Consider the following 8,623-nt stretch of genomic DNA (forward strand, 5'->3'; position numbering starts at 1 on the left):
CACACACCTCGAAATACTATCAGCTAAAGGGAAATACTCTGGGATATGGCAATAGCAGAGCTAGGAATCTTGTCCTAGGGAGAAGAGCCACCGGAGAGGAATACAATGCACACACTACATTGCTCTAACTAAACCTATAGGGCACGCGGCTGTATGCAACCTTCCAATATTGTAGTCACCAAACAGTAATGAGTGTTTGGATGGGTGAGTGACATATCATTAATAATATCTTCAGAGCAAAGGGTGGGGGAGTAGACCTTGTTCCTGGGCTTGTGAGTCTTTGCTAATCTGGGTTAGTGCATTTAGTGTGTTGTTATAAACCAGCTCAACCCTAGTGTTGGTATGTGGATGCCAACTAAACCCATTAAATTTGTTTCCCAAAGGGAAATCTTAACTGATGTTCAAAGTTGGCCAATTGCAGGATTGGGGCCTTTGCTCGAGTGGTGTGTCACCTGAGCTCCAGAGACAGTCAGTGAAGACTGAATTCAGGCTCAGGGCCTTATCAGCTACTAAAAGCAGAAGAATAGTGATAGAGATGCAGCCCTGTTAATCTGGTGTAGCTGAAACAAAAGAGAGAACTAAGTAGCACTTTAAAGACTAACAAGATGCAGAAGAGGCGCTCTGTAGATTGGGAAATCTAATGTGAAGCAAAATGGCTTTTATCAGTAAGTTTTACATTCAGCAGAGAAGGCTGCTTTTTGCCTCCATTGCTCACCAAGGCACTCTGGCATTGTGTAGTAGAGCCAGAAAAATGAAAGAGACTGTCTAGTTTCATTCTCCCAGCCGAGTGAAATGCAGAAGGCAGACGTATGTTGGTTTTATAGCTATGTGAGATGACAAAATAACCATTCTAAATAACTGGTGGAGGGAAGAAAGGGTGTAGGTTTTTTTCCTACCATCCCAAAAACATTATGTTTGGCAGCGTCTCCTTCAGAACTCTGGCCCAGCACCTCGCTGAAGTTGATAAGTTCTGTCACAAACACAGGGGAGAGAATTCTCTCTCCTTGTGGGAGAGAATTGGAGGGAAGTATAAACCTCTCGGTATCCAAATACGCTGCAACGTCCAAGTAAAAACAGCTTTGCTGAAAGCAAATGGGTCAAATTTGTCCCTGATATAAATCCACTGGAGCTGGTGGCACTTGGGTCAAGTTTCTCCTCACTCACCAGTTGTCCCAATACATTATGTGCTGTATGTGTGTGGGGGGAGGGGAGAAGTCAACGCTGGATTTCAAATTATCACCAAAAAGTCTGGGTCTGTTTCAACGGGTCAGGATACACAAAAGCACCAAGATTTATCACGTGGCATTTTTGGAAGCCATCTTGGTCTCCTTTTGATGCAGATATTAATGGGAGTGCTTGTGTATGAGGGATGAATAGGCCACTAGCTCATTTTTTATGTAAAACCATAAGACTGAATTCCTCAAAGAAAAACTGCTGGCATCTCATACACTCATTCAGGCAGCCAGAGATGTTGATGTACCAGGGCTGTAACAAGGGCGAGGCAAGTGAGGCACTTGCCTCGGGAGCATAGCTGAGGGGGCGCAGAAAAGACAGCTACTACGTTGTTTTCGCTTGTGCCTCGCGCCACCGCAGCGCCCCCCCGCCCGTGCCAAGGACGGTCTTGCCTCAGGCGCCAAATTAGCTAGTTATGACTCTGTCATGTACCATGGAATGTTTACTGTGATAATTGGGTTTTTTTAAGTGATGTCTCTCTGTTGCTATTGGGAAGAGTGGGGTGAAAAGACTTATTGAAGGGTGGAGGTTCTTTACACATCTAAGACTAAATGTGGCAGAATTATAAACTAGATTACATTACTGGAGCATCTAGGAACCCTGCTCCTGAACCAGATCCCCATGTGTGAGATGCTATACAGTGAACCAAAAGACAGTACCTGCCCCAAAGAGCTTACAATCTAAATATGAATAGGATGATCATATTTCCCTATGCAGAATATGAGACACCAAGGTGGGGGGGAGGCCTGCTGGTGCTCGGGGCTTTAGCCCAAAGGAGGGGAGCTGCGGGCACTTGGGGGGGCAGCCCTGTGGGACGGGGGGAGGGAAGCTGCTGGCACTCAGGGCTTTATCCCTGCAGCAATGGGGGCACAGAGGGAGGGGAGTTGCCAGTGCTCGGCTTCAGCCCTACAGTGTGGGGGGAGGGGAACTGCCAGTGCTTGGGGCTTCAGCAGCTGAAGCTCTGAGTGCTGGCGGCTCCTCCCCCACCCCCTGCAGGGGAAATATGGGGCAATGTGCCTGGTTTTTTTTTTTTAAAGTTGGGACTCCAGGAGGCAGCCTTAGATAAGGGACTGTTCTGGTAAAAACAAGATAGATGGTCACCCTAAATATGATCCCACAGATAGAGATCAGCTGATAGGGGAACAGGAGGAAACACTGACAGTATTGGTCAGTTTCATAGGACACTGGTGCTGTGAAACCAAAGCCTAACCATTGTCAAGTTGCCTGCTTGTAAGTATTATGGAAAAGGAGGGTGAGGAATAGGGTGAAATTCCCCTCTGGGCAGAAAGCTCCAAACAAGTTTTAATCATGGCATCTGATACACAGCATATCCTTGTCTATGCCTTCAGAAAACCGTGGTCAGTGCCTGTTTAACTGCACCTATTACGGCCATCCATGGTCAGCAGTGGGTATTTCTTGGAAAAGGAACAGTGTTTTACACCCCTTATGCATAAATGGCAACTAGGCATTTGTTGAGGCTCTGAGTTGGGAGTGTGTCTAGCTAGACAGTAGGCTCGGTCAACCAGGGGGAAATTTACACAAGTGATTCCCATTCCCACCACATCTGATCCCTGGGATTCCTCTTATTTTAGCCCTGGTGAACTAAAGCTAGACGCTCCCCCCTCCCCCACCCTGCTAAGAACTCAAACAGAGCCAGCTTTGCAGAAGCTCCCCATCTAGCAGTTTCCATTGCTCTGGCCAGTTCATTTGGGTGACTTGAAGGAAGCTGCTAACTGCTGAGCCCTTATGAAAATACAGCCCCTAGAATAGACAGTGATCTAATGACTTCTGACATGTCTCTCCACCTGAAAAACACATGGTAAAAACAGGTTCAGCTGCTGGAATTTGCCTGCAGTAGGGCTAATGCATATCTAACCCTTCTTCAGATGGGAAGTGAGCTTTGTTGCATTTCTGTAAACTTCCATTGTGTAGGGGGTTGTAGCATATACTTCAACACGCCAGTGCTAGTAAGGCCTCAAACGAAGGACACCTAGGGTCATAAGAACGGCCATATTGGGTCAGACCAACAGTCCATCCAGACCAATATCCTGTCTGCAGACAGTGGCCAATACCAGATGCCTCAGAGGGAGGGATCACAACAGGTAATTCTCATGTGATCCTTCCCCTGTCACCCACCTCCAGAGAAACAGAGGCCAGGGAGAGCAGAGCTTTTAAGCCTATTCTGAAATCTCACTGAAGTTAATGGAACTTTATGCACACACTTCAGTGCTTTGCTGAATGGCGGCTAAAAATCTATCTGGTCAATCTTCAGTAATACGGGATATAGAGAATTCAGCTTAAATACATCTGTACCTTGCACTTCATGATGCTAGTATTTCCATCGCAAACACCTTTATAATGTATTACACCAGCTTTGTATCAGACAGTTGAATAGTTTCAGATTTAACTGAGCAGCTGTAAATGTTTTTTTTAAAGTATTTTCCCCTCCCTAACTAGATATATTTATGGAGCATCATCCAGACTGTAGAAGACTGTAGAAGGTCAGGGACATAACTTTGCTCCATTCACTAGAAAAAGTAAATAGGAAAATCCAGGTTCTGCAATAGTGTTAAGATTATTAAAGGATATTTTAGTGCAGAATAGTCTTATCCAGCCCTAAATCTCTCAAGTACTTACGGCATAACTGAACATCGTCATCTTAACTGTGTGTGTGGGGGGGGGGGGGGAGAACAGGCTAGGCTTGCAAATCTGCATGCGTCTGTACTCCATTAAATACGCTTCCGATGAGCTACATAATCAGCTAGCTCAGGGAAGCAGCCTCCAAGTTCTGCCCAGCAGAGAGGCTACCACTAAGCAAAGGCATTAGGACCCCTCCCCCATTTATCGGCCTCACTCGGTGCAGCAGCCTGCCCTGGCCTTGCCCGGTAAGGCAAAGACAAACACCAGACGGGCGTTTCGCCTTCAAAGCCGCCCGGGCATGCGCGGCCGCCCAGCCCCCCACGCCCGCTGCAGCCCTCGGCGCGGGTCAGCAGAGGACAACTCCGCTCCGCGGGCCGGAGGCGGGCTGGCGTGCCTGGGTGACGTTTCAATGTCATATGCAAATCACGAGCGCGTCACCATAGGCTCCCAATCCCGAGGAGCCAATGGGACGAGAGCTCGGCCGTGAATCGGAATCCGTCGGTGGAGAAGCGAACAACAAGTAGCGCGCGGGGAGCGGGGGCTGCAGCTGAGCCGCGGGGCCCCAGCCGGTTGGGCGGCGCGGACGAGAGAAATCGCCCCCTGGCAGGAGCCGGGCTTTGCTGCGGGGGAGGGGGGGAGAACCGGCTTGCTTGGCACCCAGGCCCGCTCCATAGACAGGGAGACGGTGCGGGGCAACCCCCCGTCCTGCTGCGCGGATAACACCGGCTGGGCCAGCCTCTCTCCGGCCCTAGGCCGGCTTAGTCGCTAAACCCTGCGCGGATCTGGGGCAATCCAGCTCTTGTCCGTGCCAGCGAGAAACGCCCCCCCTGCAAAGAAGGGGGGATGGGAAATCCATCGGGAGACAAACCAGGCACCAACTTGGCTTTTCCCAGTGACCGGGACGGCCTGTCGGGAAGGGCTGCGAGCCGAACCGAGGCCGCTTTGCATCGTCTGAGCAGGGGACACGGCCCGAGCCAAAGCAGCCGCCGCAGCACAGCATCGCCCCCCGAGTTGCAGTTAATGAGGATGGGCCCTTTCCATTCGCTTGTTCTGACCCAGCTGGGCTCTCTGCTCACCCCCCGCCACACACACACCTTCGTGTGCAGTATGGATGCTCACCCCACTTCTTCTGGCAAAGGGGAGTCGAGACAAATGGCTCCTCTCCTGCATACCAGCCGGATCCCCGGTCCCAGTGCATTATTTCTGGTGACCTCATAGGTCTGTGGTTGAATACCAAACCCAAGCAAAATCACCATCTTGGGTAGTTAGGAGGATGTGGGATTAACGGGGCCATTTGCTCTCCCAAACCTACCTCGACATTATGCTTCTTTGCCGCCCCCCCCCTCCCGCCAGCCCCCATCTGGCAAGCCGAGAGAGGCAGACTTGTGTGGTTGAAGTAAGAGCCTCTCTCCAGATCCAAAACGACCCTGTTCTTTCACCCTGGTCGCTGATATATAATATAAAAACAACAAAAGACCAACCTAGCTTCATAGCTAATAGTCTCCCCAAGAAGCTAATGAGCTGTGTTCTCCCTTCCAACACCACACCAAAGCACAATGCACACAACGTACTAAAACACAAAGAGATGTCCCTGCCTGCACTCAGCTAAATACAAAGGGACCTTCAATCGCCCACTAACCAGAAAACAGATGACCCTTAAATCTTAATAAAATCCCTGGGTGAGGGTGTAACACGCACCCAAACCACTCCGTGCAGAGAGAGAAGTCTGAAAACATCAACAACATACTCCATTAAAACAACCATACTGCCGGCGGCAGTACAAAGAGATGGTTCTCAAGTTTGAATTTAGCCAGCCACATTTCAGAACAGAGCATGGCACTTACCTTGCCTTTAATGTCAGCAAATATTTTGTAAACAACACCGCAAGAAACCCACAAATTGTGTTAAATATCGTAAAGCACCAGCTTTAGGCAGTCTGTGAGGTAGTTTTAATTGAAATCAACAACACTAGTATAAATGGAAATTTAAAAAAAAGATGCAGGAGGTGGTGGTGGTGGTGGTGTCTGTTCTTCTCAGAAGATATGCACCATTGCAAGCTGTAGGCGGCTGCTGTTGCGGCCGGACCCTCCCTCCACGGGCTTCAGGGTTCTTCTTATTTTCTGTTATTGCTGCTGATCTCAGACCAGATCAGAAATTAGAACGTCCAAACAGCTGATTGTGGCGTCACAAAGGGGGCCGCCCGCCGAGGGCGTAACCCGGCGGACCAGGAGCCAATAGGAGGCAGGGCTAGGTTGAGGGCTGGGCTTCAAGGATGCAGCCTGCGAAGGGATGGGGGAGGAGCCGGAGCTGCTCCATGTGAGCTCCGGGACCCGTGTGAAGTCCAGGGTGCGGCCGTGGGGGGCTGCAGACAGCAATCGGGCACTAGGTACGGCTCGGGCTGGGTGCGGACCTGAGCCTGGGCCACCGCCGCCTGCTCTGTCTAGGGCGGAGCAGCATCCACCCGCCCACCCCAAATCTTCAGTGGGCAGGAGGCTTCCCAGGAATCTGCTCCTTCGCCCCCCTTGCGAGCAGGCTAGAGGGCAGCTCAGCCCCCGCCTTCTGCCCATCTCACCAGCACCCGCCCTTGGGCTCGCTGGGTGGCCTTTGCTTTCTTTCCCCTTTCAGCCCGGTAATCCCAATACTGTACACTGTAGTCGGTTTGGGCTCTACCTTTGAGAGAAGAGGGAGGGAGAGTTAGTTATAGTTGAATTTTGAAGCAACTGCCTCATACCATCTTGGGACTGTCCAGCCGTTTGAAATATGAGCACTACCTTTCCCACCTCCCCTTCTTTCCTTACAAGATTGGTGACACTGAAACCACTTTAATTGAATTTCAGTTGCTTTTTAATGGAAATGTCACACTAGTATTTTGATACAGGACACAACTGGGGGGAAGGGTACTTCTGTCTTTCTTAGCACCTGTTCTAATCTTATCTCTTGCTAGCGCACTAGCCCTTTCTCCCTGGCTCCCCTCAACTGAGAAGCAAGACATACTTGTCTTGTACTCTCAGAATATGGTTCTTTAGCACTGTCACATTAATGCAAGTATTGGACAACTAGAAGATTTTTACCAGGGGTCCTTAACTCAATTAATTTTTGTTTTTCTTCATTGAAATCATTGCAGTGGTGTGCTGCCCTCTCTCACTGCAGCAGCTTGGGGCTAGGTGAGAAGTGCCTTTCCATGGCCACTGCAGCTTCAGCAGGTAGAGGCAGGGGAGGGCCAAGTCCAGGTTTGTCTGTCTCCTGCGTTCTCCAGCAAGATTGAGGAATGAAGCAAATTGTGCACCCTCACTCCCTAACAAAGGGGAACAGCCAGTACTGTTCCTAAGTGGTGTCTGGGGCAGTCATCCCCTTTCAACTGCCCGGTGATTGTCTCTTCTGTATGATTTTATGCATCCTTGTATGCCTGGGAGAGAGGTGTCAGCTCCCTCCCCCCCCCTACACCTAAACTCGTACCTTGCAGTAAGTTCTGTATATCGAATTTGGTGGTTTTAGCTCATACCGCTTAGGAGGAGTTCTTGAACAAACTGACAGACAGGCTTGCCCACAGAGAAACTCTCTCAAATATATAGTAAATTAGAGACTTTAAGGCTGTGTCTAGACTGGCCAGTTTTTCCAGAAAATCAGCCGCTTTTCCGGAAAAACTTGCCAGCTGTCTACACTGGCCACTTGAATTTCCGCAAAAGCACTGTTTACTTTTCATTTGATATGTGTTTTATCTGCTAAAATAATTTGATTAGAAAGGCTGTTTACACTGTATTATAAGTGTGTGCATGTGTATAGTGAAGCACATTTTTTGTCTTTCCAAATCCTGTGTTTGTCTTAAAATGTTTCATGATCCCAAACTGACCGCGAGTCAATGATGTGATGAAACTGCAAAAAAGGCTAATATCATTCTGGGGTGTAGTCAGAGGAGTGTTGTATGCAAGACTGTAGAGATAACTGTCCTGCTCTGTTCTGCACGGGTGAGACCTCAGCTGGAGTACTGTGCCCACTTCTGGGCACCACACTTTGAGAAAGATGTGGACAGTCTGGAGAGAGACCAGAGAAAAGCAACAAAAATAACAGACAGATTAACAAACCTGATATCTGAAGAAAGGTTTAAAAAAGGAGGCATGTTCAGTGTTGAGAAACGAAGACATTAAGGGCTGTTATAAAGAGGACAGGAGTCAATGGTTCTCCATGTCCTATGTTCGGTGAACAAACTAATGAGCTTGATCTGCAGCAAAGGAGATTTGTTAGATATTAGGGAAAGCTTTCCAACTAAACTCTGGAATAGGCTTCCAAGGCCGGTTATGGAATCCCCAGAAGAGGAGATTCTCAAGAAAAAGGTTAGCAAACACCTGACAGAGGTAGGGCCAGGTAAACCTGGACAGTCTCAGCACAGGGGAGCTGGATTTGATGACTTTTTGAGGTTTCCTCCAGCTCTACACTTTCATGGTTCTATGCAGGAAGAGCTTGCAGCATATCTTGCACCATGCTGAGAAATATAAGATGGCAAGTCGAGTGACATGTATGTTGAAACCACTTTTGTGAAACCAGAAACTATCAAGAACTATCAAGAGCCCTGGTAGCTGTCAGGTGGAAGACACTGAAAACATAAATGACACCAGTGGGGAATAAATACAAGCGATCCTCAAAAGAGGAAATGAAGTCAAGGATTACTGCTGATAGAATAGAGACCATTATTAACAAGCTAGAGCTGTGCATTGATCCCTGAAACACCACTAAGCACCCAGACACAATAGTT

The 8,623-nt window shown here is 48.8% G+C and overlaps 1 protein-coding gene and 1 long non-coding RNA gene across 5 annotated transcripts in view; one reads left to right on the forward strand and one right to left on the reverse strand.

Annotated features, from left to right (window-relative positions):
* Window positions 1–6,004, reverse strand: part of TP53INP2 (tumor protein p53 inducible nuclear protein 2) — a 59,785-nt gene extending 53,781 nt beyond the window's left edge. For 2 of the 4 annotated variants that reach the window (XR_012896570.1, XM_075901417.1), the window contains exon 1: window positions 5,718–6,004. The gene's annotated coding sequence lies outside the window, so the exon portion shown is untranslated. The remainder of the gene's footprint in view (window positions 1–5,717) is intronic. The other 2 variants (XM_014575290.3, XM_014575291.3) reach the window with 2 other exon arrangements.
* A 91-nt stretch (window positions 6,005–6,095) lies between these two features.
* Window positions 6,096–7,242, forward strand: LOC142818871 (uncharacterized). Its single transcript, XR_012896571.1, has 2 exons — window positions 6,096–6,259; window positions 6,998–7,242. It is a non-coding gene; the product is annotated as an uncharacterized LOC142818871 (long non-coding RNA).
* Window positions 7,243–8,623: the final 1,381 nt, after the last annotated feature.

The sequence above is a fragment of the Pelodiscus sinensis genome, chromosome 18 (assembly GCF_049634645.1).
Source record: "Pelodiscus sinensis isolate JC-2024 chromosome 18, ASM4963464v1, whole genome shotgun sequence".
NCBI lineage: Eukaryota > Metazoa > Chordata > Testudines > Trionychidae > Pelodiscus > Pelodiscus sinensis.